The sequence below is a fragment of the Dermacentor silvarum genome, chromosome 1 (genome assembly GCF_013339745.2).
Source record: "Dermacentor silvarum isolate Dsil-2018 chromosome 1, BIME_Dsil_1.4, whole genome shotgun sequence".
NCBI lineage: Eukaryota > Metazoa > Arthropoda > Arachnida > Ixodida > Ixodidae > Dermacentor > Dermacentor silvarum.
In genome coordinates, this window is record NC_051154.1 from 121,818,201 (window position 1) to 121,842,820 (window position 24,620).

General features: G+C 47.7%; 1 protein-coding gene across 1 annotated transcript in view; it reads left to right on the plus strand.

Moving 5' to 3' along the window:
* Window positions 1–24,620, plus strand: part of LOC119435953 (platelet glycoprotein V) — a 172,060-nt gene that overhangs the window by 94,927 nt on the left and 52,513 nt on the right. Inside the window, exon 2 of the mRNA XM_037702662.2 lies at window positions 4,379–4,444. The gene's annotated coding sequence lies outside the window, so the exon portion shown is untranslated. The remainder of the gene's footprint in view (window positions 1–4,378; window positions 4,445–24,620) is intronic.

The window sequence follows — 24,620 nt, forward strand, 5'->3', positions numbered from 1 at the left end:
TATATATATATATATATATATATATCGCAGATTTGCCATATTGATGTCAAGAGTCATGATACAGCCCCCCAAAGCTTGAACGGAACAAAAAAAAGAAGAAAAAGAAGAAAATAAAAATACCTCACGCACCACTACAGATTCGACGAAGTATCTTCGAAATATATGAAAATAAACCTGTTAACAATGGATGACCTTAGAGAAGACACCGCCTTCGTGTGGCTGCCTTGGCGGAGCCAGAACGCCCTTCTCGAAGAGTATAACGGATAAACTCGAGGAAGCGAAGCACAGAAAAGCAAGACGCACGAGTAGGTGGGGCCCATTCTATCGCATGGTTAGAAGCAATGCAAGCAGTATGCTTCGAATCAGCGCCCCTTGCGGTATAAAGAATGAGCTGCCGAGCACCGGAATAGTATCCGCGCTGTAGACAAGCTGTGCTCTCCAGGAGTGACACATTGCTTAGCTATACGACCTAATTTACAGCCATCAATATTAACAAAACATATAGGTATAGACGGACTCTCTAGGAAAGGAAAAACGTTGACTACGGCAAGGACATGCGACAGCCAGTCGGTGCGCTGCCGAGAGTCATGAGATGGCCAGTGGAGCAGGACGCATCTCCTGGTGCATGTTCATAGAAAGGCACACTTCTCCCCACGGTATTGGCGCTTCACGAAGAAAAACATTCTCCGTTTCTTTTCATTTTGTGCTTAGCGGTGCACGGTCACCAAGGCGGAGAAATACGGTCCGGGATCGCCAGGGTGGCGCTTGGCGCCGACCCGCAGCCCGTGGGTAATAAATACGCTGCGCCGATTTTCAAAATGGTGGCCCAAACTCGCAGGCGTTGGAGCGTGTCGCCTCTCCATCACGCCGGGGTCCTCCCGTGCCCAACTGGAGGCACCATTTCAAAAACCCCTCGCTCTGATCATTTTTATTCCGCGCTAGCCACGGGTTCATTGCTATGGCTAGAGCCGCGGCTCCGGCCGCTTCCGTCGGAGGGGGACCTTCTGCTCGGCGTTCATTCCTTTCTGTCTATGACCGTCGAACCTCTCGCCTTGCCCTCACAGATTTGAAGCATTCTCCACTCGGCCGCAAGAATGAGAGATGCTATATAGATCGCACGTGGGCACTCAGGCGTCATGCAAGCCACGCGTGTACTACCACAGGCAACGTGCGAGCCAGAATCTTCGCCCGAGATCTCTAGCTTGGTACCCATTAAAGCGCTCTCATCAACACGCTTCATCATATTCATTGAAACGGCTCACTTCGCCCGAGTTGCCTTCTATGCCGTATTCAAACGAGTATAGGTTCACACTAACCTCTATGTGTATTGAAGCACGCTTCTTCCCAGCACCTTTCTAACTGAAAGTCTGCTGAAATAGTCCTTCCGCAGACGTGTCAAATTCAGCCAGGTATAGCGAAATCAAAATTTCCATTACGACCCGCGTGCACGGTTACGGTATATCCAATAGGCGCGCCACTAAAAAAAGCATATATGCTCCATGCGACCTTCGGGCTGCCTTCTGCGCAGCCTTCGGTTGTCCCGAAATTAGACGTATGCAGAAAGCCACGAAGGAATGAGGAGCGAGTTTTATTTTGCAACGTGTGGGCCGTTATCACAGCACAGCGCACGCCCCATTCCTCCCGCGCAGCGCTCGAGAGCGCGCATATAGCGGCTTCGAAAAGAGAAGCGCCCCAGAGACGAGCTGAAACTCAGTCAAGATCCTGCACCCCACGCGTGCGCCGCCTCCCCCGCAAGAGCCGTCTTTCCCATCCGAAACTTTCCCCGACCATGCTGGAGTCAATGGCGCGACGAAAACTTCACCGCCGTGCAACCAAAATAGCCGCGGTGGCAGAAGGACGCTGACATCGGTGACATCCGTCGCGGATTTGGAAGCGCGGGCATCCACTAGAAAAATTGCACGCCTAGATGAGTGCGTCGCAGCTCCCGCTAGACCGCGCCACACGGTTGGCCGGTCTCGCAATGGTCTCGCGGTTTGCCCCCCACCCGCCCTGGTCTCACCCATCGTTGGAAACCGTTCGCCCTGCCAATTAGGCCCCAGGAATGCTCGCGACGCCATCGCTGCGCAGTGCGGAACCACCCCTCCCGCTACCATCCCTTTTCCGTCCTCTCAAGACTCTTGATGTGTTCCCTGCCCTGCGCGCCACGCTTATGATCTACTGCTTTTGGCTCGAGAACCGCTAATTCCATCCGCCGTTCCTTACTTCCTCCGGAGTGTATTCGAAGTCGGAACGCGAAATAAGCTACACCCGTGCCGAGAAAGATGTTGAACTGGAGATGGCTATACTCGTCCTGGAGTACTCAGCGCAGCCTCGGGAGTTTGTACGTCTCGCCAAATGCCATGCACCCCTGCAGACGGCGCAGCCACATTTCAGGGGGAGAAAATGAGGCGATTTGTATATGTAATGCTAGGGGAAGGGAGTAGTACATCAGCAGCGGCAACAAGGATTGGTACCGATGTCAGGAAGAAAGAGATCGCCTAAAAGAACGTGGTGGATTATAAAGCGAACTGAGAGATCATCATCAGCAACAGCGCCCTCATACAGCTATTGAAAGCTGCTGATGGAGCAGCCATACACCTTGAAACACTGGCAGTAAACACTGTCGTCATTCCAGCTGATCCTTCTGTAGTTTGCACACCTTTCGGCTGCTGTTGACTAGAACTCTTACGTCGTACAGCACCGTCCTGCTGTGCGAACTTTCCATGTATAGCCCACCAAGCACGCGTCGTGGACGGGCTTCATTTGTTACGGCTCATTACGCGACTCCTGCCCGCAGCTGTTTGGAGAGAAGTTCGGTGATGACTTGTATAAAAGCGCAGGCCGGCGATCAAGGGCGTTGCGCGTGTTCGCCTGAACACCAGTCGTGCCTTATACGAAAGCCGAATTCGCTACTTTCATAGCACGAAATAGTACTGGCCAATAATCGCTGAACTGTAATCGTGTCCTTTCATACATATATATGCATACAAGACGAAGGGTTTCGCGCCCGACCCGAAGTTATAACATTCAAAAAAGAAAAAAAAAAGACGAACGTTATAGCAAGTCTATTTACTGACGTTCCGGCCGGAGGACCGCCCTTCGTCGGAATGAATTCATTCTGATGAAGGCCGGTCCTCCGGCCGAAACGTCAGTACATAGATATGCCATAAAGTTCGTCTTTTTTTCCTTTTTTGACTGTTATATATATATATATATATATATATATATATAATCTGATGCAGCCATGGCTTAGGCACTCTCACGCAGCACAAGAGTAAACAAAAGAGTACCGGTTTCAGTGCGGTTTATTGTAATGTTCTCATGACGTTCACTGCCACCTCATTTAGTCTATCATCGCAATACTTGCGATAATGTGCTGTTTCCTAATTCACATCACGCTTAAAGGGATAGCCCAAATGCTTCGAGAAGAGTTTTACAAATGCTTTCCTTATATATGCCACGATTACGTAACACCGTATTAGAAGGCCGGTCCCATGATTAAATATTATTGACGGATTTAATTTTTCAAAAAGTCGTCCATTGCCAGTGAGAGTCTTCGTTGCGCAAACGGCGCCCCACGCCGAAGAGATCGCGGCGGCAAAAGAACGCGTGGCATCGAAAAGCAAGAGTTCCGAATGCGCAGCGTGATATCGACTCCATTGCAGCGCGCGCTCACCTCTTCCGGCAACCGAATGGTAGTTGGCTCGCACCGCCCTCTCGCGCTAAACGAATTACTGCACCGGGAAAGGTGGGCTGAGTCACTGCCAGACCGCACGCTCCAAGTTCACGCCACCCGTCGTGGGGAACCCGGTGCAGTGCTTGTATGGAAGCACGCGAACGGGAATGACTGCGTGCCACAGGCCGAAATTCTCGCACCCACACGTATGATTGTACATACATATACTGCAATACTCTAACGTCAGGTGGGCGCCGCCGAAAAAAAAGAAAGAAAAGAAAAACATTTATCATCATTGAACTGACGTGCGGGTTCTTCAGTGTGGCATCAAAATGATTAACTTACAGAGGAACCTCACCCAGCCAGTTCATAACATTTTCCAGAAGTCGGTGCCGTGCATGGTTCGTTTGCTGCGGATTGCTTGTATCGTGCACGTGCAAGTAGATCCAAGCTAAAGGCGGGCTTTCGTTGGGGGAGACTACAGTCTTCCGCATCCCTTGGCGAATGAACCACTCGCGACATCTAAACTGGGACTGATAAATGTCGCTATTCTTAATGATATCTATAGTGCAGCATATGTAAAAAGAAAAAAAAAAGCTGTATAACAAGCCTCACGTTCAGAATTGCATGAGCCTTTCTATCTTCTTATTAATGCGGCATTACAAAAGATGCTTTCTTTTAATTTCGCTTAACTATCTGCAGGAATATTTCAACCAGCGACATCGAAGGATGATTACGATCAAGCCCCGACGCTGACAAGGAGATCTGGTAAGTTGGCATCACAGAATATTAAGAATGTACGAGGCTCACTCGCACAATTTTGATGTGTATCCTAACAAGCACATTCTTTTTTTCTCGAAAGAATTTGCTTGTTGGAACATTTCACTTGCCTTAAAATACCACTTATACGATCAACACAAATCGATAAAAGCGGCCTAGTGCATAGCAGTCTCCGAATAGGCGATAAAGAGATACGCAGAGCCTGGTCTGAGATCAGAGTCCCCGGCCATTGTCTCCTCAACTGTGCTAGAAGCGATGCGAACTCCAGAGGAGGGTGAGCAATGTGAGAGACCTAGATCTCACAAGGTGGTGAAGAGTCGAAGCGGCGTATAAACCACGAGCCGTCAATCTGCACAACACATTTATTCTCGCTGTGGGAAAGAGGTGCGGACGTACGGCGACAGACGAGAAGAGAAAAAAAAAAAAAGAAAGGAAAAGCGCAGAAGCAACCAAGACTGACGAACGAAAAGGCGCGGATGAAAAGCCCTGGTTTCCAGAGGCGGCAGAACAATGGCCTGTCACGAGGAAGAGTTGAGGCAGCCGGTCGCGCCAAAGACGGGCGAGGGGAGCGGTTGCTCCCCGTGGCTGCGAAACGGGACCGCAGCAGTGCAGGCATGGCGTCCGCGCTGTTAACAAGCAAAATTAGCAGCGGTATTTTCCTCACAACGCCCAAGGGCGCGCGTAGATATGAGGTGGGTTCATGTTGCACCGATGTGGTGCGCAAGGTGCACGAACAACGACAGGAGAAAGACCTGCGAATTATGAAATGCGCCCTGAGTGCGGCACACAACAGGCTCATCACGCTCAGATGCACGCCGGTTGAACGGCCGAGATATCTCTCAGCCGCTTCGGCTATCTCGGCCGCATAGCTGGGTATGCTTCCCACAGTTGTGTCGGGTTCCCACCTATACAGATTGACAGAAAGCGTGCTCGTGCAATACGAGCACGAAAGGCGAAAGGCTCTTTCGATCTTTTCCTTCCAGCGTGTGCGGCACCAGCAGATGGCGCATCTATGGCTGCTGGGCGGGAGTCTTGTTTCTCACGTGTTTCGTTTACGCGTTTTGTTCTTGAGCAGACGAACAGCGCCGAAGGCGATTGGCCATCTCCGTTTCGCAGCCGTCGCCAGTGGACGTTGCCAGCAGTCTCACCTTGCCCGTGTGGCTGCAGCAAAACGATGCTGCGTCCGCCGCGGTTATTTGACAAGCCTTCAGAGCCTCTTAGAGTCGCAGGAAGCGCCAGCCTCGGCGGCAGCGGCATCATGCGACCACTGAGCGTCGCGTGCTTCAGCTCGTGTTGACCGCATGGCGTCTCGTGGCATGAAGCGTGCGGGTAAGCGTGCAGCACCAGACTAAACATAACAGCCAGATGTGGTGCGGGTGTCATGCGATAGTTGACGTCGGATATGAAGCCGCTGTAGCCTTGACGCTTATTCTACGCGTAATGTTCGACAGCTTCGGCTGACGTACGGTAACCGATCCATGATTTAACGATATGCTGAAGCGAAACTTTCTTTGTGCGTGTGTGTGTGTGTGTGTGTGTGTGTGTGTGTGCGTGCGTGCGTGCGTGCGTGTGTGTGTGTGTGTGTGTGTGTGTGTGTGTGTGTGTGTGTGTGGTGTGTGTGTGTGTGTGTGTGTGTGTGTGTGTGTGTGTGTGTGTGTGTGTGTGTGTGTGTGTGTGTGTGTGTGTGTGTGTGTGTGTGTGTGTGTGTGTGTGTGTGTGTGTGTGTGTACGCGCACGCGCGCGCGCGCGTTTGTTTCTGATGATGCGCCGGGTTATTAGCACCGTACGGTCTGCCAAAACATATGCTCAGCCATCTTTGACAGTGCGTGTGTCAGACGTTATACAAAGTGAGAGAGAAAGACGTTTAATAAATCATAAAAAGTAGCAAATTGTACATGTATGAAAAGGCAACCCCAGTGGTTTTTCCGTTGAGGTGCTCGATTAAGTTAATGGTTTCGCTTCTTATAAGGCAGGTGAGCAAGCTGTCATATATAGTTTTGCGGTGTTGAGGGGTCCCTCTAGGAAGGATCCAGTCATTGAGTGTGACGACTGAGCTCTGCAGCCCAGCAAGGCAGATTCTTCGCAGTGAGGATAGGCCAGGACATGTCCATAGCAAGTGGTGGGCTGTGGCTGGCGCACCCGTGGTGCAAGTTCCACAGGCGGGGTCAAGCGAATTGTCAATGTATTGGGCTTTGAACGCAGGCGTGACTGCCGTGCCGGTGCGTAGACGGCGGAGTGCAACGCGTTCCCGGCGTGGAAGCCCAAGAGGGAGAGGGGGTCATGGGCCTTCGGGCAGAAGCGCTTGTAGAGCAAGCTTTCTATGCTGTCGGAGCTGCAGGTGAGCATCGACAGCGTCGACATCTTCTGCTGATCGAGCTGTGACGGAAACGGAGCAGAGAGAATGGGGGGTGGGTAAATTTGCTCCCCGCGCGAGCGCGTCCGCTCGCTCATTCCCTCCTGCGCCCATATGACTCGGTGCCCAATGAATGTGCAGCTCAGTTCCCTTGTGCCGCAGAAATGTTGCTTGCCAGCGGGTGTGCATCAATCTTGCTTAGTTCGCGTACGGCGTCTTGCGAATCCGTGTATATGTGCAGAGAGCGGCGATGCTCGAGGCGGCCATATCTGGCTGCCTGAGCAACCTCTAGAATCGCTTGTAGTTCTGCACCGGTCGTACTTAATTGTGTGCTATGAGTAGTTGTCGCTGTGTTGCTGCCGTCGCTATTCGTCCAGGCAGTACTGACGTGATTCTGTGAAACAGCAGCATCTGTGTAAATGCATTGAGCTGTACTATCGTTGAGGGTGGCTCTGCGGTGATGGTAACGCCTCCGACTTATTTCATTTACTCCCACGTTGGTTGGAAGGGGGTGAACAATGGCCGACATCACGGGCAGCCACGGCGCCGAAGGTGTCGGGAGAAGAGGAGCTTGTGGCTTCCGACCGACCTGGGCGAGTATTCTTCGGCTTGAAGACGTAGCGGCTAGCCTCAGCACCTCGGCACATCTTGCGTCCTCCCTTAGTTCTTCAAGTGTGTTAATTTGTACCTCTGAGTAAAGAACATGGGTTGGAGTATGCTTCGGAAAATCATACGCTATACGTATACTTTGACGATGAGCTGCTTCGAGGCGACGACGCATCGTTACCGTGGTTCGTGTGTAAGGGAAGCCGTACAGAATTCTTGATGTGATGAGATTTTTCGTCATTATAACGAGGGTGTCTTCTCTGAGGCCCCACTTACGACTGGTGAGTCTTCGGAGGAGCCCTTGTGTTGCTCGGCAGCGGCTCAGTGTCTGCTGAAGCCATGCCGTGTGGTTTCCTGTGTCCGATATAGTGAGTTCAAGAATTCTGAGGTCCTGTACTTTTTCGATCGGGCTTCCTTGTATTTCCGGCACATTCATTAAGGCTACTGCTTCTTCCCCCATCTTCTTTGGACCAAGCACAATATACTGTGATTTTGACGGGTAAGGAGAGAGTCTGAGTGCTGAAAGATGACACTGTATTGTATCTAGAGCTGCTTGGATGGCATCTTGCTGCTCACCAAGTGACCCTCCCGTGGTCCATACTGTGATGTCGTCTGCGTATATTGAGTGATGCAACCTGTCTGTGTTTGCGAGGTGATACGGGAGACGGTGCATGGCTAAGTTAAACAGTACAGGGAACAACACTGAGCCTTGTGGAAGGCCATGTGTGTTGTAATGAAGCGGCGAGAATCGATCTCCTATCTTGATTCGAAGAGTGCGGCTTGTCAATAGTGACGTGATGTATGCCACTATGCGACCTTCTAGTCCTACTGCATGCATTTCTTGCAACATGGCCTCTACTCCTACGTTGTCAAACGCCTTATGTATATCAACGGTGGCTAGTATTCGAGGGCCTTGCAAGCGCTCCGAGGTTAGATCGTCATGTATCATAAGGAGGCTGTCTTGCGCCGACAAGCGACCACGGAAGCCTGTTTGTGCGTGATGGAGCTTTTGTTCAACTTCGAGGAACCAGTGAAGTCTTTCGGCCACCATTTTTTCCATGACTTTGCCCAAATGTGATGTTAAGGAAATAGGGCGAAGGTTTGCTGCTATCGTAGCTGGCTTGCCTGGTTTGGGGATAGGAATGACCAGGGAATCCTTCCACCCTTCCGGTACAATTCCGGTTACCCAAACTTCATTAATAAGGTCGAGGAGGTCTGACATTCCTTCATCTGGGAGATTGCGGAGAGTCGTATATGTCAAACCGTCATGTCCAGGTGAACTTCTGCAATTCACTTTCATGAGTGCGTACCGCAGCTCGGCAATAGTGAATGAATGATCAAGCATATGCATTGCATCGGTATTCTGCTGGGCCTCTACAGTTGATCCGTTAACTGTTTCAGTCTGAACGGCGCGAGGGAAGAACTGGGTAACGAGTTGAGTGGCGAAATCTTGCTCTGATAGTCCCTGTTTGAGGGCAATGCTGCGCGCGGGCTATTTTGCTTGGGCGGGTTGATCAAGCATAGATGCCAGGTGCCATAAACGAGAAGGGTTAGTACGATGGTTTAGTCCACTGCATGTACGATGCCATCGCGAACGGCGTAGCTCCTTCGCGTACCTTCGGGCTGTAGCCTTTGCATGATTATGAATGATGCGAAATTCAACATTTTTTGGGTGGCGTTTGGCTTGCTGTTGTTCCCTAAGCCTTGAAGCTATGAGGTTCAGCATGTGCAAGTCCGGAGCAGGATCTTTCCAACACGAGCGCGTCGCCTTTGTAGCCCTCTGCTTTGCTATATTTAGTCTGTCCAGGAAAGAACCCGTGCCATCCACGTACAACTTGCGGAAACGGTCCCAGTTTGTCGTGTACGTCGTTCTAGTCTTTGTGCAGGTTCGACTGATATTCTCTATGCTAAGTAGAATCGGATGACGGTCAGATCCGTCTCTATTTTCTTGTCGTTGCCAACGTAGGCGCAAGTCTTGCGACATCCACGTCAAATCTGGCGTGCTGTCTTGCTGGCCTGCATGTAGCGCTGCTCTCGTGTAGACTCCAAGGACATTGGCGATGTTGAAGTTGCTTTTCTCCATAGCATCTATAAGTGCTCGGCCGCGCGGTGTGTCTATTAGGTAGCCCCACTGTGTATGTGGCGCGTTGAAATCGCCAGCTATAATATGTCTAGTGGGAGAGCTCTACTTTAGACTCGACACCCAACTCATGTCGTCTCCGGGCTGACAACCAGGTCGTATATAAACTGAAGCAACTGTAAGTCAGAAATTTTCTAATGTCATAGCAACTAGAATGATCTCGCGGTGGGGTGTGCACAAATCTTGAGTGTCGATCTGAACTTGTGGAAGGCGTTTGTCGATGAACACGCCAGCTAAGCCTCTAGCGGTGAGGTCTGAGCCCACGTGGCGGCCCTTCAGCTTGCGTGGTATACAAGGTTGGAGGTATTTGTTGTAGCCAGTCAACTGCAGTGTTGGTGGGGCGTCCATTTCTTGAAGGAGGATCACAGGAATTCGGTTACGTTGTAGACGTAAGGAGAGTTCTGCATGTGCGAGAGTGAAGTTCCGACAGTTCCACTGCAACAAATGCGTTGGGTGATGGATGATATCATAGGGCTGATTCATGTTTGAGCTTGTACTATGACTACCGAGAAGCCGCTAACCCTGGTTCACCTCCTGTTCTTCGAGTCCCGCTACAGTAGGCATGGGGGGTTGTGTCTGTCTCTCTAGTGCTAGAATACGAGCTGCCAGTTGGCCCATCGTTTGCTGCATAGTCATGATAGCACTATGCATACGCTCCAGCAGTACTTCGAACCGCCGCCATTGAATATCGAATGAGTCGCGTAATCCAGCTTCGCGTTGTTGCTTAGCTTCGCTTACATCTTTCACTAGCTGTTCGCTGGCAGTTGGCAAATTATTGTCTGGCACCGTGTTTTGTCGCTCTTTCATACGGTTCTGTTGGACGAAAGTTTTCTTTATCTCTGGTGTATTAGTCGTGCCCTGACATTTGACCTCGGTATCTTTTCTTCTCAGCTGTGTCAAGGTGCCTTTGGGCAAAGGTTGCCTTGTAGAGGCTTTTTGGCGCTCTTTCGAGTGTGCCTGCGTAGCAAGAACTTCCTTTGGTAATTTCTGAACATCTGTATTATCTTTGTTCTCGGGTTCCGCGACTTCGAATGACGTAGATTTGTTAGCGTGTGTCTCAGTCTTAGTTCTGGCAATTGCCTGACGGCGTGTGAGTGACGGCTGCACAGCTTGTTTGCGACAAATGAGTAGTTCGCGTTTGTAGTGTCGGCAGCTGGGATCACCCGTAACATGCTCACCTTGGCACTGTAGACAGCGTGGTTTCGTAGTGGTGCAGATTTCGCCTGCAGTGTGTGTTCCTCCGCATCTGCCACATCGTGCTTCATGTGGACAAATGTTCGCCTTGTGACCAATCCTTTGACAGTGCGAACACAAGATAGGCGTCGGGCGAAAAGGTTGGACTTGATGCGCAATATACTCCATGCGTACGTGACGCGGGAGCTTATTTCCGGCAAACACCACGAGAACAGTCTGCTTTGTTTTACCAAGCTGGTAGGCATTCAAAATTTTTGGCCCGCCTTGCAGGGGGCGAATTGTAGCTCGAATGTCTTCGTCAGTAAATTCTGTGCTCACGCCATATATGGCGCCTTTGATCACGCCTCTCGGTGGAGCGACGTAGGCTTGCACTGAAACAGGGCCGAGTTTCTCTATCTTTAGAAATGGTTGGGTTGCTACATCTGCAGGAATATCCACGGCAATGACGTTTGCGCGAAGCTGTTTGCGGATGGTGGCCGGCGTTTCACTACGGCGGCGTTCTTTGAGCCAGGCGTTTAGCACTGTGTCTGGAATCGACAAAATAGACGCTGCGGTCTTAGGTCTCACTATTATAGTGGTGGTGTCCTGCAAAACTTCATTCGGATAAAGGTTCGCTGTTTCTGTGGCTTTCTTGGCCTGCGCGGGGTCCTGTTGAGTGCGCGTTTGGCTGGTAATCTCAATTTCTTTATCCGAATCTGAGCCGCATTGCAGAGCGTCCTCTGCAAAGCCACGCTTCCAGTGTCGATTGCACACGTGCTTATCAGCGTCCCGCGGTCGCGGCCGTTTTCCTTGTCTCCGCGTTTGCTGTTCTATGTCCCAATCGGCAGGGTCATTGGAGTCATCAGCGAGAATAGAAAAAGGGTTTCCTGCTTGCCTTTGCAGTTGAGTCATTTCGACAGCGTCAGCCCAGGAACGCGGCGTGAGCGGGGGCCACTGAGTCGTCGATGTTGGGTCAGGGATCGTAGGCCCAACAGGGCTGCTACCTGCCGCATCGCTGGTGGTGATATCCAGAGCGCCTGGTCGATTCTCCATGCCCCCTTAGGGGCACAGATAGTCTCGTTAGCTGCCTCTAGACTTCCGGTGGCTATTTTGGAGGTTCCTCTGGGTCCTGAGTACCTGCCTTGTCGTAAATTTCAAAAGAAACACGGAGCTGAATTGCGCTCATGCAAGTTGATTGGCTTGGCTTGGCTCGTCCTTATACAAAGTGTATGTTCAAATTTCTCACACATCTGCCCAAAAAATCTCCAACTCTGTCTGCACAGTGCATGCTCCGAGCCAGACTTCTACATACTAAATTAAGTGTAATTAATTACTTGTAATCAAGTATGTTTTTTGTAATTTTGTAATTTAACGACTACTTTGTTTTCTCGGTAACGCTTACTGTACTTCAATTACTTATGTCATTAACCAATTGCATGTAATTAGTTACATTTCTGACGAAACTAGCTATAACAGGCAACACAGCTTTGAGCACTTAAATTTGGCGGGAACTACTAAGTCCAAAGGGATGAAAACATGCACATGGGTGACCTTCTTCTTTCAATCAGCGTCCTATATAGTTACGCCTGTACCACGTGAACATGGCACGCTTGCAGATTTGCACACTTCTCTTAGAAGTCAGACCCCTGAGCTTTTCTTTTGAAATAAATTTCTCTCCTTGTCTTCTGGAAGCGCTTATCGGTGGCCTTAATAGGAGCTGCGGCTCAATTCTGCTTCGCTTAGTGCAGTCTCTGACTTCTCTGATATAGACACAAGGTTTTGGCCGTTAGACTCGTATGTCATATATATATATATATATATATATATATATATATATCTGTATGATATTACCTGACTGATATACACCTATTGATGTGGTTGTAACACACGATCAGTATTTCTAGGGCTGAATAATCTGCAGCATTATAATAAATTACATTACAGATTTGGCTACCTTTTCAAGGAACGTGATAGTTTATGGGCGTCTGTGACATTTAGTTGTTTCAGTCTAAATGGCTGACTGGTGAAGGTCGCCGAGAGGAGGTCCACGAGATGTTGTTCGGCAAATTGAAAAAGGAACTTCCATGGCTCGATAGCGATGGCCACTTCGGATGTTGGTGCCAGGGAATCACCTAATACGATTTTTCAGTTTTTCACTGGCCCTGTCGGAGCACCTTCCCCTAGATCCAGGAATAATGAGGTTCTGCGCTTTATAGAGAACCCAGACCTGATTATCGCGGCATTGAGTAACCACAACCTGTTGAGGAAGGTGTTCCTGCACAACCATACAACCCTTCTCTCCAGCGCGCACATTAAGCGAGTTTTCAGTGTCGCTGCCGAAGTTTTTAAAAGAAAACGAGGGAATATTATCGAACAAAATTTTGAAAAGACATTCTTAGGGAAGATAAACAACGCGTGAATGGCTGCAGATGACGCATTGAAAGAATACTAGAAGCTGGATTGCGCAGCATTTTGACGGGAGACAAACAACAGAGCGCTCTGTTGTGTGTGTTTCCCTTCTGTGTCTGCCGTCAAAATGTTGCGCAATCCAGCTTCTAGTATGCTATACCAACACGCCCAGTCTTCAACCTTAGGTTGAAAGAGCCATGGCAGGCCAGCTCGTTCTAAGTTACTGTATTTGTTCAATGTTACTAAAGGTAGGTAGGAAATTAACGTTAAAGTAATCGATTATTTTTTGTAATTGCTCAAGTGCGCTCGTGGGACAGTAATTAGTAACCATAATCAATGAAATTTTCGAAAGACGTAATTGTAATTGTAATCGATTACATTCATTCTGGAGCGTGTACAAGTCGGATCAGAACGTGCTTTTTTTTTTCTTTTTCCTTTCTTTTTTTTTTTTTTTTCCTGTGTGTATGCACCGCTACAAAAAGGTGCAGTGGACACGGGATTCTACTTTCAGTAGTGCTTCGCTTAGCCGTTCAGGCGCTTCCGACCGTCCAGCGCGGATTATGGTGCGGCCCACGAGTAGCTGTCGTTGGAAGGCTCTATATACGTGCTATATTAACGCGATAGCGTTAAGGAACCCGTGTCGCAGGAAATCCGGCGTCGGCATAAGCGCCGGCATCGTTGGCGGAAATAATCATCCCGAACCACATCATCCCGAACCACCCCGACCGGGCAGGTCCTTCGTGTTAGTGAACAAAAATTTAATTTCTCAAGTAAAATCTGTCAAAAAAAATCGTAAAGTACGACTTAACCACAACCTACAGACGTGAGAAGCGTCGGATTGTAATTTGAATATACGAGTAAAAAGCCTGATAAGCAGCCAGGGATCTTTGAATGATATGTCGCGTTCCACTCTTAAAGACGAAGCTTAAGCGTCCTCCAAATTTTTCCAGCCCATTACAATTTTGATAATTCAGCGCTTCCTGAAGCGGGAATTGCATGCGTGGGTGCATTCGACAGAGCTCGCGCTAGCAGCCATTGTGCGGCGGAAAAACCTGCGCAATGATGCAGTTCATTTGTGCGGAAAGAATAATTCTTGCTGTATCGCGAGTTACTAAAATCTTGCCATGTATCAGTTTCAGTTTAATCCATTTGCGAGCAGTGATTCGGCTGTCGTGACGCATCACCTGTCGTGGTGTCGAAGTTCTTCTTCAATTAATTTATGAGTAATTAATTAGCGTCAGATTTTTGTGCTCCGGAACTTTCTAAATAGAACGAGCTCTTTGAATAAGAACTTGTTCGTGCTGACTGACATTATTAATTCTTACTTATGAGCGTAATAATGACACCAGGTGGTGCCATATGATGCGTCCACTCACATTTGAAATACCGTGAGATAAACGAATCAATCGACATCTCACTTATTCCTGGCGTTGTCTAACACGCAAAGAGGAAACAAGAAGGGAAGTGCATGTTCAGGTAAACTTAATAAGCGCACATATGACTGCTTTGATTTTTTCCCCCTACACGCGTTTAGAATTCAGCTGAAGATGCTTTCAAACATTTCTGTTTACACATTTTATGTTTACACAGCCAAATCGAAATTCACGACAAGAATGTCTGTGCTGCGCTTCCAGTCCCCTTGTGCCCCCTCGTTGGTTTGATTTATTGTTGCACGCGCTTAAACAAGCGCGTACGGAGTAAATAAACGTAAAAAAAGACAACGAAAGCAACAAAAGACCAGGGGCCAGGGGCGGAATTCACTAAGCTGCTCTGTTCGTACGCAATTTCTTAGCGAAAAAGTTCTTACGCTGAGGTAAGGGCGCAACCGAAGTGGCAGCGCATTTAACTTACGGCATCGTACGAGATCGAGGAGGAAGCAAAGCTCGGATTAAACGACAAGAAATGAAATAAGTGCGGTCAGCTGATAGCACGATAGCACATCATGCATATGTAGTCGAGGCTGTATTCTCACGGCAAAACATTGCACACCCCTATTCGACAGCTTCCTTTTCCGGGCGTCTGCTAGAGCGCCGACAAGCTCAACTACGCTCGCCCGTTCACCGCACCACCGTTAAAAGAATTGCAGTGAAAGTGTTACGCATTCTGCTCACATTTCTGCGAGAGACAGGACTGATGGACACATGGTGACATATTTGGCGCGGGAAGAGACGCTCAGTCGGAGCAATTGCCGACCAGGTCTGCCAGGCTCACCCCGCCTGTATACATCACCACCACCACCACCACCACCCTATTACAAAGCTATTAAATGTCTTTGTTTCGATACTAATTACAAAAATTTTTAAAAAGCTCCGTAATATATAGTTCGTATGGCCTCAAGGCAAGGGGCACTGTATCCGTAAGTTCACCGGGATGGTATGTTATCGCGCGGCCCACGGTTGTAGGCGCGGTTCTAATGCCGCGCATAGACTCATTATCAGCTCCCTCGCAAGCCTGTACCGTCTAAGGGGCTGGTCGACGACGTTCTCAACCGACATCTGACAATGAAACGCACGTTTCCTTCGCATAAGATCACTGTCGAGGGCACGGAGAGCTATTAACGTAGCACTAAAAAAGAAATGCAGAAAAAGCCCTGACTATCGATGTTCCCAAATTATCACAGAAAACTTCCCTATACGTACATCCACACCTGCAAGCTTCTCTGCCTATATCAACACTTTGACATCGTATCAGCGTTCATCGCTTCTTCTTAGCTTCTCCTCGGCTGATAAAACGCGATGATACCTCGCTCCAGGTCAAGCGTTTGTTCTTGCCGGTTCAGGCGACCGCATTCTGACAGAGGCAAAATGCGCAAAGGGTCGTACAAATCAATTTTTGAGACCGGTAATAAATCATAGGCTGGCAATGTCAGGGCCTGGAGCCCTTAACTACACTGTCTGCCACAGCAAAAGTGGCACCTCATAGAAGTCAAGGCTAATCAGTCAACATCACCACGAAATGAAAGCTTTGTGAATCTGGGGCCAGATTCACAAAGCTTTTCTTTCGTAAGTTCGCTTTGCCATTGGCTGACTTCCTTCGCTAATCATATGTCTGGCATCCGGATTGGCTAAAATTCTTTCGTACGAAAAATTCAAGCGTAAGAAGTTTCTGAAAATTTGGGCCCAGATTTAAGCGATTCTTGTCTTCAGAGGTACGGTATAAGGCCTTAAATTTCCGTCATAACTGAAGAGTCATCGGTAACTTTTCGACTGTCTGTACCAGAAGCATTATGCACCCAGAAAATCTCTTCAAGACGACTCGTCGGCCTTAAGTCGCCATCGGGACGAAAAGATGGTAAAAAATCTCTACACGTAGGCGGCGACAGCAACAATGGCGGCGGCAGCATTCCATGTCGCCTGGGCTGTCTGCTGAAGAACTTAATTCGCCTACCCTATAATTAGATTTCGTCATGCCTACTTCTTTGATTTTTACCATGATCACTTAGTTTCGCTCTGTAGCCTTTGTATATACTTTTAAACATCAGTTGTTGTTTTTCCTGTCGAAACAACACAGTCACACCCCATATAGTGCCAACTTTGTTAAAATCAGGGGAGGCTTTGTCTAGCGAACCGTGTATACTGGCATTTTACGGGGCGGGTCTAGCAGGCAATGGTGCCGAGGTGCTCTTCCTGTCTGCGTGATTTGGGAAGCAGCTATACGTATACAATCAAACAAATTATGAAAATTTTAAGTGCATCTAAGCCTAGCCTTTTTAGATCGTTTTGAGCAGTATAGTGCACACGAAAAGCGTAAGGGCAAAGGAAAACTCATTCGTAAATTGTTAACGTTCCCTTGTGAAAAGCGATAAGGCGGCTTCCCAGTTTTTTCTTTTTTTTTTCGAAATACAGGGACTGTCAAACTAAGAATTATTCTTGCAGCTCGTGCATTGTTCTTTTGCTCTATGCTTCAAGTGCTGATACCACTCGATATTAATGGGCGCCCACCAGCCAACACACATGCTTAAAATTTCAACGTTGCCTCAGTGATTAGCACTGCCACCATGCGTCCACTGCAACTGTGCGAGAAATTGAACTTGACACCTTTTAACTGTTCAGCGGCTCGAGCAAAATTGCTTACCAATTTGTACAAAAAGTTTCAGCGTCCGAGATATATGCCCGCGAGGATCGCTAATCACGACTCGGCGCAATCCTGGTCCTAGAATATTTTAACGCACGAACGCCACCTGGCCCGACCAATTCATGATACGCTCTATGGAATACGTTAAACGCGCCTAATGGAAAAACTCTGTCGGCGTCCGATCTAACGAGCGGCCTCGATTCGGCAACAAACCAAGAAGGTTTTCCCGAAGAAAGTCGCGGGCTCCTCCTTACCGAGGCGCAAGGCTGGGCCGCAATGAACCGCCCTCATTGAGCGTAGTCACCCCCCTCATCGATTTGCAGCGCTGGACCCGGGGCGCAGCACAAAGGCGGGCTGGGTCGCGAGTCAATTGCCACCTACCACGGGGTTCTCCACGCTGGCGATTCCACCGAGGAGCGCCCCAAGGAACCGGTCGCGACATCTTGCACGGCGAACGGGCGCAAGCCATACACAAACAAATGGGCCTCCGGGAGATGGACTTTCGAGATCAGCGGGGGCGACGCCTCCCAGCCGTGAAAGCCCGCCGACGGCTCGATCAAATTGTACGCGGCGGTGGAAATTTCGAGTACTAAGCGAGGGCACGCGCGTGGCACTCTCGATCACAGAAAACGCGTCTCAATTTGCTGCCTGCTATGTGATGTATTTACGTCATTTTAAATTTTTTTGTTTTGATCATTGCGAGAAGCACGGATGCGCGCGGGCCTCAACTTACGCCCGCACTGAAATTTTGAACGCAATGATGGTCTAGTTGCCCTTTCATTATTTTGGCAAGCTGTGACCAAACAGCGCACTCAGACAGTGCAAGTACAGCAAAAGGGAACGGTCGTTTTAAGAAAAATCGCTGGAAGCATGATCTGAAATGACTGCGAGAGACCGAACAGGAAAGTCCCAGGTCAGGGCACACGGCTTACACAAAGCGCTAGCTTGAACACGCACCATGCTGCTCCTCAATCTCTGCTCTGTTGAATTTCTGACTGGCCTAGCCGCGATATCATTATGTTGTACATTCTGCTCTAAATGCGACTGCTGGGTTTGACAGACTAATTTTGGCCTGTCAAAACGCATATAGACATGCACAACCAACATTACTCTTTTAAGGTCACTTAGAACAATTTTTTTTTGTTCCTGGAATGGCGATGGCAGCTTGCGTAGACACAGGGTATCTACTATTCGTCGGAAATGTTCCCAGGCCACCGTGTCCCGCCATGCCAAAGCGCCCGTGACCAGTTCTGGCACACTGCCGTGCGGAGACGCTGAGATCTTATTTGTCCGTGTGGAGAATTTTAGAGCCATTGGCCTCTTTATACTTGAAATCAGTTCAACGCCATCAACAGAAGTACTGCTATATATGCACGGCGAAATTACCAAAATGAGGGCGAATGATTTGGCGTGGAAAATTTCGCAACATATGAGACATTAACTTGACGCGTTTCTTTATGAAAATTATTGTTAGGTGGCTGCTTTTACAGCTATACAGGCGCACTAAGGACACTTTTATGAGTTTTCGGTACTTTTGCAGACAGTGTAACGTATATTTAAGGACATGTGGTCGAATAAAACCAAAGAAATACACCACTGGGATGACCACCACATGACTCGAATCTGAGTTATGCATGTCAAAGCACCTCTGTGTTCACCCACTCGACCGTTCCATACTTTCCTCTTTCATGCGTCATCCTTCATTGCACCAAAATAAGAAATAAAAAACAGCAGAGTGACCATCGAAAGAGCTTTTCTATACGCAGGCCAGGTGATAAAGTAGCACATGATGCCGCTCCCGCCTTGTCGTTTGAGTGTTGTCTTGCATCCAATCATGTTGACATCCGGGCCCGTTTGCTCAAAATTGCTTCACTGGGGAATAAGGTGTGCTTACGCAGATAACTGCTGAGCAGGCAAGTAAAGCTTTGCAACTGCACTGCACGTATGACCAATAAACAATTATTGCATAATCTACGATGACTGTCGACATTAATGCGATTAACATTCAAGCAATGTAGCGACACAGCTTAAATTATGGGGTTTTACGTGCCAAAACCACCATCTGATTATGAAGCACGCCGTAGTGGGGGACTCCGGATTAATTTGGACCACCTGGGGTTCTTTAACGGGCACCTAAATCTAAGCACACGGGTGTTTTCTGCATTTCGCGCCCATCTAAATGCGGCCGCCATGGCCGGGATTCGATCCCGCAACCTCTTGCTTAGCAGCCCAACACCATCACCACAAAGCAACCACGGCGGGTTAGCGATACGCCTTATGGGCGGCGAAGACACCTTTATTTGCAATCTGTAGTGTTCATTCTGAGATTTCTATTGCATATGCGACGTGCACTGCCTCTGCAGGATCGGTCCACTTTGCTATGACGCTCTTTGACCAGGTTAGGCCATGACCATGACGGTATGAGGATGAATATGACGCAGTGGTGACGATGGATTGCCGTTGATAGAATGACGACGACGGCATCACCACAATGGGATGATGATTCTTAAATTATGACTATGATATAACGGCAAAATTGCAACGACGACGTCAAGAAGACAATGTGATGACAAGTGTATGACAACGATAGCGTTACGACGACGGTATACGACGGCACAGGAATGGCGATGGCATGACAACGACGCAATGTCGACGCTGGCATGCCAACGGCGGCCCGATCATGATAGAATGACGACAGCACGATTCTGGCATAGTGATGATGAACAGATAGATAGATAGATAGATAGATAGATAGATAGATAGATAGATAGATAGATAGATAGATAGATAGATAGATAGATAGATAGATAGATAGATAGATAGATAGATAGATAGATAGATAGATAGATAGATAGATAGATAGATAGATAGATAGATAGATAGATAGATAGATAGATAGATAGATAGATAGATAGATAGATAGATAGATAGATAGATAGATAGATAGATAGATAGATAGATAGATAGATAGATAGAAAGTGGCTCAAGTAGGTGAAGAGTGCTAATCGCATTAAAACCGCGTGATCCGTGCGGCAGTCTTGTTAGACAGTTGTTTTGCGACGCGCACAGGCTTATGGGAGGCGTGTGTAACGTTTCCACCTGTAAAGAACGTCCGCCTGAAGGCGGCCTTGTGGACAGCTTCTCATGCAAATACCAACTGATCCCTCGCGTCGCCATGTTCGACTCTTCGGATCTGCAATCGAATAGCGATGTCGCTTGAAGTAATTGTCAACCCTTGCGGACATGCTATTCAAAGCTGATGATATAACACTTAGGAATTTCTTGCATGTAAATATGAAATACCTCTTGCGCTCAAAACAAAAGCTCCGAAATACTGACAATTTCTTTCTTGCTCCTTTTAATAAGAAGCTTTGTTGACGAGTACAACCTATTTTTCTATAACGGGTGTCTGGCCGTTTTAGTGGGACGATCCCGAAGATTGTGCAGTCTAAAAACGTGGATTGTTCCCGTGGGTTTGTGACACTGGGGCCACTGAGTATGTGCCGCTCTTCAATGAACCTCTTTGCCACCGACTTGGGTCAACGGGTATCACGACAACCACAAACAACTCCTACTTAGTGACAGCTACGTAGACCTCCCTCATGACTCCTACAATCTACACATGGCCCTCAGTCCCCAGCGGCTGTGGAGCACCTGACTAAGGCGGCGGTCAGACCTGCGACGCGGCAGAGGGTGCTAAGAATCTCTAGGTCCGGACAGGCCGCCACTGGAAACTGAACCTAACAACGTTTAACACACGCACCCTCTCGAGTGAGGCTAGCTTAGCAGGGCTATTTGAGGAATTATCAGGCATTGGCTGGGATACTATTGGCCTTAGTGAGGTTAGAAGAACTGGTGAGGCTTATACAGGGCTGACTAACGGCAACGTCCTCGCCTACAGAGGTCTTCCAGATAAGAGAGAATTCAGGGTAGGATTTGTAGTCCACAAAAACATAGCGGGATACATTGATGAATTCTACAGCATTAATGAAAAGGTAGCAGTCGTCGTCATAAAGCTGAATAGGACGTATAAATGAAGGTGGTACAACCCTACGCCCCAACCTCCAGTCACGATGATGAAGAAATAGAACAGTTTTATGAAGATGTGGAATTAGAAATGAGAAAGGTGCAAACTCAGTATGAGAAAGGAGCAAACTTGCGTACCAAGCTTGCTCAATAAAATTCAAAGAGATGGCATTGACATAGAAAAAACATCAAGGAGTGCAATAATGCAATATGTTATGGAACACCTGCTTTCGAAACAATAACATGTGTTTTTTGGTAGCATGACTGATTGCCTGTGGTGTGCTTGTTTTTGAACCTTTTGAGTTTTCTTCTTTACATTTTTGTAATCTTGCGTAGTTATGAGGTTTGCATATAATAAAATCACCCTTTACTACGTATACGACAATCCTTGTAATGCATATCAAACCTGCACTTAATTATAAAAAGAGTTGATGTATTTTTTATTATAGTAAATTTTGTATTTTTGCTGCTTTCTTCATGCAAAATTATCACGTTGTTTCTATTTTGTTGCGAGGCAATGCCTTTTTTGTTACCGCTATGTGCGTATTTCGTAACTGACATAATTGTTTTATGTATATTTTTTCTTTGCACTCTAATATTCTGGTCTTGTATTTACTTTAGTTATACCAAATTGGTAAACATGCAAACGAAAACTTGTGTACTTATGTGATGTATTTATATGTGTTTCTGTTTTTGGCTGCCAAGGATAGGGGCAACAACCTTGTCAAGCTGCTACTTAGCAGCTTTTTGTTCTTGTCCTCGCATTTGTTATGTGCAGATGCTGTAATGAATGCCAAATAAAATTGATTGATTGATTGATTGATTGATTGACTGTAATGATAGGCGACTTCAATGCAAAAGGGGGGGGGGGGCAGCAGGATGGTGAGCAACCAATTGGCAACTATGGCATCGATTATAGGAACACTAGAGGAGAGATGTTGGTAGAATTCACGGAAAGGAATAGGCTCCAAATAACGAATACCTTCTTCAGGAAGCGCAGCAATAGGAAGTGGACCTGGAAAAGCTCTAATGGAGAAACAAGGAATGAAATAGATTTCATACTCTCTGCCGATCCCAGCATAGTGCAGGATGTATAAATGTTAGGTAGGGTAAAGTGCAGTGACCATAGGTTAGTGAGGTTTGGATTTCTCTCAATTTGAAGAGAGAAAGAATAAAATTAGTCAAGAAGAAACAGGCCAACCTAGACGCAGGAAGGCTAAAATCAGACCAATTCAGGCTGGTGCTCGCAAAAAATATGCAGCTTTAGAACAGGAAGATGAAGATAACATAGAGGTAATGAATGAAATCGTAGCTAGGCTGATCTCAGAAGTAGCAATTGAAGGGGGGGGGGGGGAGGGGGGGTAAGGCACCAAGGCAACCAGCAGGTAAGCTCTCCCAAGTGACAAAGGACCTACTGCAGAAACGACAAAACATGAAGGTGTCAACTGGAGAAATTAGACAAAATTCACTGAACTGTCAAAATTGACCAACAAGAAAACAGTAAGGGATATTCAAAATTATAATGTGGAAAAGATTGAAGAAGCATTAAAATATGGATGCAGCATGAAATCACCGAGAAGAAAACTTGGCATAGGACAAGGCAAGATGTATGCACTGAAAGATAAGCAGGGTATATAATCTGCAATTTCGATGACATAGTAAAAGCAGCGGAAGAGTTCTATACTGACCTGTACAGTACCCAGAGGAGCCAAGCTACTCTCATTCGAAGTAGTGATGAACAGGGTACAGAGGTTCCTTCTACAACTAGCGATAAAGTTAGAAGGACCTTGCAAGACATGACCAGGGGAAAAGCTGCTGGAGAAGATGGAATAACAGTAGATTTAATCAAATATGGAGGAGATATGATGCTTGAAAAGCTTGCGGCCCTTTATACGCAATGCCTCACAACTTCATGTGTACCAGAGAGCTGGAAGAATGCCAACATTATACTAATCCATAAGAAGGGATACGTTAAAGAACTGAAGAATTATAGACCCATTAGCTTGCTTTCAGTATTGTATAAAATATTCACCAAGATAATTTCCAATAGAATCAGGGCAACACTTGACTTCAGCCAACCAAGAGAACAGGCTGGCTTCAGGAAGGGATATTCTACGATGGATCATATCCATGTCATAAATCAGGTAATCGAGAAATCTGCGGAGTACAATCAACCTCTCTACATGGCTTTCATAGATTATGAAAAGGCATTTGATTCAGTAGAGATTCCAGCAGTCATAGAGGCATTGCGTAATCAAGGACTACAGAAAGCATACGTGAATGTCTCGGCAAACATCTAGAAAGATTCTACAGCTACCTTAGATCTCCACAAAAAAACTAGAAAGTTGCCTATCAAGAAAGGGGTCAGGCAAGGAGACACACTCTCTGCAATGCTATTCACTGCATGCTTAGAAGATGTATTCAAGCTCTTAGACTGGGAAAGCTTAGGAGTGACTATCAACGGCGAATATCTCAGCAACCTTCGGTTCCCAGATGACATTGTCCTATTCAGCAACAATTGGGACGAATTGCAACAAATGATTGGGGACCTTAACCGAGAAAGTGTAAGAGTGGGGATAAAGATTATTATGCTGAAGACAAAGATAATGTTCAATAGCCTGGCAAGGGAACAAGAATTCAGGATCGCCATTCAGCATCTATAGAGTCTGCAAAGGAGTACGTTTATCTAGGTCAATTGCTCACAGGGGACCCTGATCACGAGAAAGAAATTTACAGAATAAAATTAGGTTGGAGTGCATACGGCAGGCATTACCAAATCCTGACTGGGAGCTTACCACTGTCGTTGAAAATAAAAGTGTACTGTAGTGAAGAGGAATGCCCGGCGCTGCAGCCACATCACCAGTCGTCCGGGAAGGGCGAGCTCGAGATTGCCTGAGCGGCTCTGGTTGAGACACGCTGCCTGCTGTTCTCTTGTCCTGTATTCATATTAGATTCTGGGGGAGGTGCTACGGTTTTCCCCCAACCTGGAATTACGCACCCGAACTCTGCCGTCAGTCATGCCTGACGACCCCAGCCCGACATCCCCACCGGTTACTCCAGCCATCATATGTGCCCGTGCCCAACGTCAGCGGGATCCTGACATCTTCAGCGGCACCGATGAGAAATACGTTGAAGATTAGCTGGAATCGTATGAACGCGCCAGCAACACCAACAAATGGGACGATCCCCTCAAGCTCGGCAACGCGATCTTCTATTTATCGGGCGTCGCCAAGCTCTGGTTCAAAAACCACGAAGCCGATCTGCGCACGTGGGCTAGCTTCAAAACCAGCATCGAAGACGTTTTCGGCCGCCCTGGCGTGCGCAAACTTCGCGCTGAACAACGCCTACGAAGCCGATCCCAGCATACTGGTGCAACGTTCACC